The sequence below is a fragment of the Thermobia domestica genome, chromosome 8 (assembly GCF_964235325.1).
Source record: "Thermobia domestica chromosome 8, izTheDome1.hap1.1, whole genome shotgun sequence".
Classification (NCBI taxonomy): Eukaryota; Metazoa; Arthropoda; class Insecta; order Zygentoma; family Lepismatidae; genus Thermobia; species Thermobia domestica.
In genome coordinates this window covers 29,168,888-29,178,928 of record NC_137461.1, presented here as the reverse complement: position 1 = coordinate 29,178,928, position 10,041 = coordinate 29,168,888, and the positions used below count along the sequence as shown (strand labels likewise).

The 10,041-nt window shown below is 39.0% G+C and overlaps 1 long non-coding RNA gene across 1 annotated transcript; it reads left to right on the top strand.

The window, feature by feature from the left end:
- The first annotated feature begins 1,769 nt into the window (after window positions 1-1,769).
- LOC145692819 (uncharacterized) lies at window positions 1,770-9,495 on the top strand. The gene is made up of 2 exons (XR_014132647.1): window positions 1,770-2,134; window positions 8,307-9,495. It is a non-coding gene; the product is annotated as an uncharacterized LOC145692819 (long non-coding RNA).
- The last annotated feature ends 546 nt before the right edge of the window (window positions 9,496-10,041 follow it).

Sequence of the window (10,041 nt, the reverse complement as noted above, 5' to 3'; positions counted from 1 at the left end):
ATCCTGGAGCATTATTTAACAGCACAAACAAATGTTTTCAGACGATATGTCAATGTGCCCCAGGACTTATTTTCCGTTTCGATCAAAATCTCAGTACGAAAAACTGTCTCAACATACAACTATGTTTAACAACGAAATGAATTGTTGAAAAATAAAATACGATTTTGACCACTTATTGCATCTATAGCAGCAATAGCATCAATAGCAGCTATAGCATCTATAGCAGCAATTCTTAAACTATGATACGCGGATCCCTGGTAGTCCTTCAGTGTGTAGTCGAGATACGTAAGTCAAAGTAAATTTTATTTCATTTCATTATGAAAAATAGGAATGTAATAATCATGTTGTTAAATATAATTGTTATAACTAGAGGCCGGAAGTTGAGGAAAAATCTTTTATACGAGTGCCCGAAGACGAGGCTTAATATAATATATGTTTATTTTGCGTCATTGTATGCCAGAAAATGGTAGATTTTGTTTGTCCTTTTTTGCCTTTTTCGGCGGTTTTATTTATTTATTTATTTATTTATTTATTTATTTATTTATTTATTTATTTATTTGGGTTCGTTTATTGGTCTTTGTAAAAGCTTTTCATAGGTCTTAACGTCTTTTTTTGTCCTTCATCTTTCGACAATAAATTTACAGATCATTAACTCGAATAACCACCACCTCTTAAACATATTTTCTTTAGTAAAGGAAATTCAAAAGATAAGATATTCTTCGACGACTGGACTGATAAGACCAGATCTGCAAGAATCACAAGTCAGATAAGGAGGCATAGCAATGTTCTTCAGCAAGGGTGGAGGTGAGTGGGGAAGTTTTCTTATTTTAGTTTGTACTTCAGTTTCTGGAAGAAGGACAGACCGTTAACCTACCAGAAGCTTGTATTTCTTGAGCATTATATCCATTAAATATGTAATCCTAATTAAATTGGATCTAATTTTTACGTTCTTTTTTTCCAGTTTTTAGATCATTTTTAAAAGTTTTTTAGGTCTTTTTATAGGTTCTTTTTAAGCAATTTTTAGGTCTTCAACTTTCGAGTCCTAGTTATAATATTTTATTAGTATTATTAATGAAGCTAATTTTGATAATCTTGGTAATGAAAGCACTTAACTTGAGACTAATAATTTGTATAGTCAAAAATAAACATAAGGAAATGGCAGTATTCACATCGTATCAAAGTAATCCTCCAAATCACGAAGCTTAAGAACAGCTGTTCTACAGTATTGAAAAATCAGCTGTATCGTTTGATTCAAGATGGCTGCAAAACATCGAAACTAACTCTTGAATTTACTCCTGTTTTTTTATCAAGTATAATAAGTGTTACCACATATTAATGAGCGAAAAAGGAGAACAATTGGATTCGAAAAAACATGATAGATTTAAGAAGCCATCAAAACCAGTTTTATTCAGCAAACTTGATAATTATTTTTTAAATATAAATGGAAACAATGCACTACAGTAGGGTTTCTCTACTGATGGTACGCGAGCCGCTGTTGGTGGTACATATGACATATGGTAGTATTAATAACACTGGTATACAATAATAATAATAATAATAATAATAATAATAATAATAATAATAATAATAATAATAATAAAGTTTCTCTCACAAGAACAAAACAAACTGTTTCTGGAAGATAATTTTTCCCCTGAATCCAGATCAAATTGCAGAAGTTCTCCATTGTATAATATTCCCAAAATCATCAAACGATGAAAAGCTTAAAATTATTAAACACTAATATACATCGTGATTTCTCCTTGTGAAAATTCTATCAAGATTAACAATACGATACAACCACGAAAAACAACACGTCCTACGCAAACGGATTTTTCAGTGGCATCAAAACATAAAAACCTTCAAAGTGATAATATCAAGCTTATTCAAGGTGATGGTGTCCAAAACATATTAGTTAAAATCTTCAAGGTGTCTATTTTAAATTGGAAAAACATATTTTCCAGAATAAACAGTGCCTTGTTAAAACTAAAACAGTTTTTAGTGATACTATAAAACCAGGCATTTTTAAAAATTATCATCATTCGACCTACACCTGCTAAGAGTGTGGTATGGTACAATTATTCTGCGTCCAGAGGAACCACCCAGGACTGACAGCGGTGATGGAAGGCCTGTGTTTGTGAGTATGAGCTTTGCGCTGATGAACTTTTACATGACATAAATGTCGTGAGGGGAGGACTACAAGACATTATAAACACACGAGAGTATCAGGGACTTATTAGTAACAGAATATGGCTCCCCCAGAGGAATCTCTCTCGTGTGGTTCTTAGTGTCTGTGTTCCTCTTTTCACACATATAAGGCACTTTTTTGCTTTGTTAACTCCATTGTGGTCATTTCATTTCTCACATTCTCTTGTCATGCCCACGACTCGCAGTCAGGCTTCTTTCATTCCCTTAAACACACCTCAAGCTCAAAATTCAAACAATATGGCAGGTATCTCTTCCATCATTCCCGATATATACAGTGCGTCCAAGGAACAACGCGCGGATTTATTTTTACAAAATTTTTTGAAGATCGCACTGGTCAATAACTGGGATGACTCAAAATGCATAAAGATTTTCGAAAAGTCCCTTTCTGGACCCGCTCAACATTGGTTCTCCACCCAAAATCTCTCTACCCTTCCCTGGTCAACCGTCCAACAAAAATTCCTAAAACAATTTGGCGACGAACAGGTTCCACGATCTCGCATTCATCAGTATAGGGCTCGAGTTCAACTCCCTAATGAACCACTTTCTCATTACGTTTTCGCAAAGAAATTTCTGGCAGATCAGGCATACACGCAATTAGATTTTCAGGAGTTTCTTTTAGAATGCGTGTCGAGTATGACACCCGAGAACATACGTTGGTTTGGCACTCGCACCATATCTGACTATCCCACATTTATTGATGAGGTTACAACCTTAGAACGCACTCAGCTCATGGCCCAAAAGCGAGAAACCGACTCTTCCTTTTCACGCCAAACTTCAGATGTCCCAACTTCTAGCGCCATTCAAGAACTAACTCATCAAGTTTCACAGTTACAGCTTCATCTCAACACCCTTTCAAATTCTCAACCTACCTCTGTTCATTTCGCTCCTACCCGTTCTCGTTCTCCTAGTCCTCACAATCACAACACCCTCTCTCCTAACCATAAATCCCTTCCCTTTCCACGGTCCCTCTCACCCCATCCGCCGTCCTCCTGTCTCCAACATTCTCATTCCACCAATCCGACCTCCTCTTCTTCTAAGTCGTGTACTCATTGCTCCACACACCCATATCATTGTTGTCAATGTACCGCCTCCTCTCATTGTCAAACTGTCCCTCAGTCTCCCCCAACTCGTAACACTCCACGAAATGATCACAATAACGACTCTCGTACAGGCAAGAACAATAAGCGTTTTAATAAGCATTCTTCCCAACCCCAAAACGTCTATACTACACAACAGCCAACCATACCCATTCCCCCATATCCATTCTATCATCCCTTTTTTCAATATCCTACCCCTACCCACCTACCCTCACTCCCCTCCCCTTCCCCTGTCTCCACAAACTCTCGTACCAATAAACCAAAAAACGCCAAAAATTAGCGCGAGAGCGCACCAGTCTCCTCGCGCTTAATTCTCCCTCATCCCCTTCTTCCCCTCCCTCTTCCTCAGATTACCTCCAATTACCGTTGCACTTCAAAGGCAAATTACCTTACGTAAAAGCCCGTTGCATGACCAAGGATGTTTTCTTTTGCCTTGACTCTGGTGCTGAAGTCAGTCTCTTTCCAGCCGACCAACTCGACCCTTCGGTTCGTACTTTTAAGCTTCACACGGTTCTAAATGGTCTTTCATCATCTCCGGTACATCTCTCCCGTGCTACCATTCTCAACTTAAATTTTAATGGTCATCAATACTCTGTACTTTTTCGTTTGGTTCCTTTCAAAAACTTTCCTGCTATCCTTTCCAGTAAATTTCTTCAAGACCATCAAGCAACCCTTGATTTTGACAAAGGCATCCTATCATTACGTCATCTAGGTCGCATGCCTCCAGCCGATAATGCAATACACAGCGTAAATACAAACACATTTCACTTTTTCAAAAAACATCCCACTCCTCACATTGTTTTTCAAGCACGTAGAAGACTTGTCATACCACCCCGTTCAGCTAAAGCAGTTCCTCTCAAGGTTAACGGTCACTTTCCAAATACATCCTTCCGGCTACATACTCCTATCTTACGAAACTTAAGTAAATGTTATATGACGCATGCTGTTGTTTCCATAGATAACCTTGTTTTGCCACTTGCAAACGTCTCGTCTCGTCCCCAGATTATAAAGGCCAATACTCCCATTGTTATTGGTTCCATATTTTCACCACCGGAACAAAACACTAACGCTTACACCATCAGACAGGTTCATTTTCCCACGGACGAGGACGCTTCACGACACAAAGCACAACGCCTTAAAAAAATCGGTCATCTCATTGACATTAACAAATTTCACTTTTCTCCTGACATGAACGAACTTCAAACTGCTCAAATGAAGGCGCTACTTTCTGAATATGCTTTTCTTTTTCAATGGCACGACAATGATTTTACAAAAATACCCACCTTTTCGGCCACGTTAGACTTAGAATCAGACGTTCCCTTTCAGTCCCCCCAATTCGTCATTCCACATAGACTTAGACCGCGAGCAAGAGAACTCGTCCTGCGCCTCATTAATCAAGGAGTGTTTGAACAATCAGATTCTCAGTACAGAAATAACATATTATTTGTTTTAAAACCGAATTCCAAAACTGAGCTAAGGGCCGTTTTTGATCTCAGGGGCCTTAACTCCCGTTCAAGAACAATAGCTTCTCCTTTAGAAGATATACAGGACGTTCTAGAGTCTCTTTCTGACTCAGTTTGGTTCAACTCCTTTGATTTACACTCCAGTTTCTATCAATTAGACTTAGATCCCAAGGACAGACCGGCCACTGCGTTCTCCATTAAGGGTCTTTCTCTCCCTTTCAATCACCTTCAGTTGACATCTGTTCCTCAGGGTTTCAAAAATGCCTCCATTTTACTTCAACAAGCTCTTCAAACCATTTATAGGGACATCTTCCCCAACAATATTACATCATTCGTTGACGACATGTATGTCCACGCAGATTCGTTCGATCAGATGATGATTGTGCTTCGTGCCTTCTTTCAGCAAGCCGCCAAACATTCTCTGCTCTTTAACATTAAAAAATCAGTTTTCGGATCAAAAAGAATTAAATGTTTAGGCCATATTATTGACAATCACACTCTACAACCTGACCCTGATAAGATTTCAGCTTTAGCTCAGGCACCCAGACCGGCCAATCTCAAAAGCCTCAAAAGCTGGTTAGCCAGTGCAAATTTTTTCCGACGTTTTTTTAAAAATTTTTCCATCATTCTTGCACCCCTTTATCAGGCTCTGTCAAACAATCCTAAAAAGCTCATCTGGACTCCTGAGCGCATTCAAGCGTTTGAAACAATGCAGAAACTTCTAACCTCACCCCCCGTACTTGCTCTATATTCCACCCGCAATACACACCACATTCTCATGACAGACGCCGCATCAGTAGGCGCCGGGGCGGTGTTATTACAGAAAGATCTCACTACTAACGTTGTGCAACCTGTTTGCTATGTCTCTTCCAGACATCCCAAAACCGTTTCCCCCCTTCCCATCTTCCATCAAGAATTATATGCAGTGTACTTTTCTCTTCGGAAATTAGAAAAATATTTGTTAGGCCACCATTTCACCCTAGTTACTGACAATATTTCTCTTCTTGCCGTTCGGAAAACAATTGTTCCATCCCCAAAAATTTTGAGATGGTTAAACTACATTAATACATTTGACTTTACAATCAAACATGCAAAAAGCCATCAGAACCCCATAGCTGATTATCTTAGTAGGCATCCTGCTCCTCTTACACAAGACACGATAGACATGGACAATGAAGTTGTGCCTGATTCTGTACTTCTAACTATCGATAACAACTTGGATCTATCTCGCCTACAGGGTGAAGATAAATTCTTCTCCAAAATTATCGAGACTCTTAACAAACGAGACGAGACAGATCCTTCATTCCAACGTCTCAACAAACAATACGTTATTCAGAAAGGCATACTTTACAAAAAACTGTACCGAGTACCTAACTCTCGATTACTGCTCTGCGTACCCGATAGTCTTAAACCAGCTTTATTCGATGAGTATCATAACTCAATGACTCACATAGGTTTTACCAAGATGTATTGGATGTTGCGATACAAGTATTTCTTTCCGCGCCTAAAATCATGGCTAGCTCAGAAACTTAAATCATGTAAAGGCTGCGCCATCTTTAAACGCAATTACATGCCTAATAACCCCACAATTCAGCGTTTTCCTCAGTCAGGCCTATTTGAAACCTTTTCTTTGGACCTAGCAGGCAAGCTAATACCCAGCGATCCCGAAGGTTTCCAATACTTTTATGCAGCTACGGACCACTGTACTGGATTCACCATTACTCATCCCATAACAACTCCAAACAGCGACAACTTCATCAATTTCATCACAAACCATATCATTCTTCCATATAACACTCCTCGCACAATCTACTTAGATCTTCAGAGTTCACACCGGTCTACCGTATCGTTAAACTTTCTCAAGTCTCTTAACATAACAGTTAAGTACGGCCTACCCTATCAACATCGTTCTCTAGGCACAGTCGAACAAAGATTAGGCTCCTTGCAAACGAGTCTCAAATTTCTGTGCCAAGACAACCAGAAATTTTGGCCTCGCTTCCTCGCGCATGCCACTGCGGCTCTGAATAAATCACCCTTAACTTCCATTGGTCTCTCTCCTCATTTTCTCCTCTATGGCGTTCATCCCACCTTACCATTAGACAATTTGCTACATGTTCAACAAGAAACTTTGAATACTAATGATCGCCTACTTGCACTCAAAGAAATGAGGGACCTCGTTGAATTTCGAAAACACCAAGTTTTCACTGATCTGAAGAAGCGCATTGAGAAGGTCAAAAATCCAACACAGTTCTTCCCTGACAGTTTAGTTATGGTCTTAGATACCTCAACAAAACCTAACACTTGTAAGCCATTATCCCGTCTTTATAAGGGACCCTACAAAGTGATTTCGAATGTCTCGGCTGATGAGTATCTTCTAGATATTGATGGGAAGCCAACGGTCATTGCTAAGACCCGTTTGAAACTGTACATCCCACCTACAAACCCAGACCCCGAATTTGAGTATAAGTACAAGCGCTTTCTCAGTACCTCTAAATAGGATCCGACCACACATTACTTCAAAACCCAACTACCAATTACATTTCACGTTATGTTTTGATTATCTACTTTAACGTTCCTAGTGAAACATGATCCCTTTCTGTAGTACCACACTGGCAAAACTTCCGACTTTGTCTCTCGTTATGCCATAATTACAGACACAGGTAGGCAACACACATTACAGGCAATATTTCTCCCGTGCGGCATTTTTTTTTCTTCCGGTAGTTCATTATTATTGCATATGCTTCGTCTCCTGTTTTTAGGCAACCCGCTGTACATGCACTATTTCTCCCGTGCAACGACTCCTAGTTACGCTCATAACAAACTCTCCGCTTTTCCTTCTCCCCATAAGCAATATACCGGCATCATTCATTATTCACGTCATTTTTCTTTCCTAGACGCGTAAGGAAAGACTTTCCATCTCATTTCCTTCTTGCGTCCTTTTTCGGGAACGGCTGGTCCGACCCCACTTGATATCACTAAGGTCGCTAGGACGAAATGCTTTCTCTCATCCATACACAAGGTTTTTGGTACTTACCTCGTACTCTGTCCTCCGCCATTTTCATTCCTCGTTCCACATATCTTAACAAACCCTCTCATTATGATGATAATAAAACACAAAACTACCACCACACATTCGCGAACGGCACACATTAATTGCCATTGCTACTCGCGTCTCCATTTTTTTTTCTTAACACCCGTATACAAGCTCCTTTTGCTCACGACTGGCAACCTCATGCAGTTTCTCCCGAATCATTTGTCTTCCAGGTCAACTTACGGTACCTTGGCCAGGAATAAACTACGTCTCACTAATATATATATATATATATTTTCCTTCTGTCCTACTTAATGGCAAATTCACTCTTCATTTCTATACTTCTTCTACTATAACGGAATCTTTCGCTATCCACGACCATACTTGAGTACACAGCACACACAGTAATAGTAAACATGATCATAAAAAAAAAATCAATAAATAAATAAATAAATAAAAATAAAATAAGGGGCTCGTCTCTTACAATTTTTTTTCTCTCTTTTCTTTTAGCATCCTCTTCTTTCTGGTTATACCCGGTGTTGCAGCTGGCGACTTTATTCCCATATCTTTATACATTGCAATCCCCCTCATCTTTCTCTTCTTTATCATTGGTGGCTTCTTTTACATCAAGTTTTTTTTAACTCATAAATTTCGTCGCTCCTTTACCCACCCAACGCCTACCAGCCACACTTACACCGTATCTTACACACCTCCCGCTGCTCCGAACCCAATCTATCTTCCTCTTTTTCATACCAATAACGTCACACACCCCGGAATCTCCGTATCTCCCTAAAGATTGATCAGGTGCCTTCTTCATTACAGTTCGCCATTATACATATTTTTACGTTATCCCTTTTGTTCCTTGTACGTTACTTTTGCAATTATCTCTTCTCCCTCTTTTCTTTCTTTTAGTCCTTAAAAAAAAAAAATAGGTTTTCACAATGGTCTTTAACAAGTAATTCAGTGCCTCCTGTCATGTAATTTCTTTTCCGCATCCGGCCTATTTTCACAAACGCACCTGGGCTACCCATCATCTTGCTACCCGTTTCCATGGATGATGCCTACCAAGTCGCAGTTTCCTTTTCTGGATGATGGACCTCTCGACTTCCAGACCACAAGATGCTGTCCATTCTGGCTCAAGGATCAAGCCTTCCAGATAGCGGACTTCCAGGAGATAGCCCTTGACTCTCGACGTGCTGCACCACCACGATCAGGATTTCCCGAGTTCCAGCCTTCCCGGATACACTATTGGGATCACGCTCGACATCTACACGGATCCAGCAGTTTTAGTGATTTTTTTTTCTCGTGTGTGTGTTTACTAGTGCCTCCTTCCTCTAGTGTTTTTGTTTCTTTCTTTTGTGCACCAGCCTCATGGTTATAAAAGTCAAACGATGAAAAATTTTAAGGGATTCCATGTCACTGGTTCTCATGAACAGTTGACCATTGTACTTTATTAAAAGGGGGATTATAATATTCCCAAAATCATCAAACGATGAAAAGCTTAAAATTATTAAACACTAATATACATCGTGATTTCTCCTTGTGAAAATTCTATCAAGATTAACAATACGATACAACCACGAAAAACAACACGTCCTACGCAAACGGATTTTTCAGTGGCATCAAAACATAAAAACCTTCAAAGTGATAATATCAAGCTTATTCAAGGTGATGGTGTCCAAAACATATTAGTTAAAATCTTCAAGGTGTCTATTTTAAATTGGAAAAACATATTTTCCAGAATAAACAGTGCCTTGTTAAAACTAAAACAGTTTTTAGTGATACTATAAAACCAGGCATTTTTAAAAATTATCATCATTCGACCTACACCTGCTAAGAGTGTGGTATGGTACAATTATTCTGCGTCCAGAGGAACCACCCAGGACTGACAGCGGTGATGGAAGGCCTGTGTTTGTGAGTATGAGCTTTGCGCTGATGAACTTTTACATGACATAAATGTCGTGAGGGGAGGACTACAAGACATTATAAACACACGAGAGTATCAGGGATTTCTCCTTGATAGACCCTACCATCGTACTACTTATATTTCACATCATGATATTGTAAATATTGTTTGTATCGTTTACATTTATGGTGACGGTTTTAATAAATACCACAAATATATGACACTTGTCATTTTATTAAAATTCTGACTACTTAACGTGACAGTTTATTGTTGCTACATTCAGTAACATAATTAGTATCATATTATTAGTAACATATTAAACATATTAATTGGCCTGTT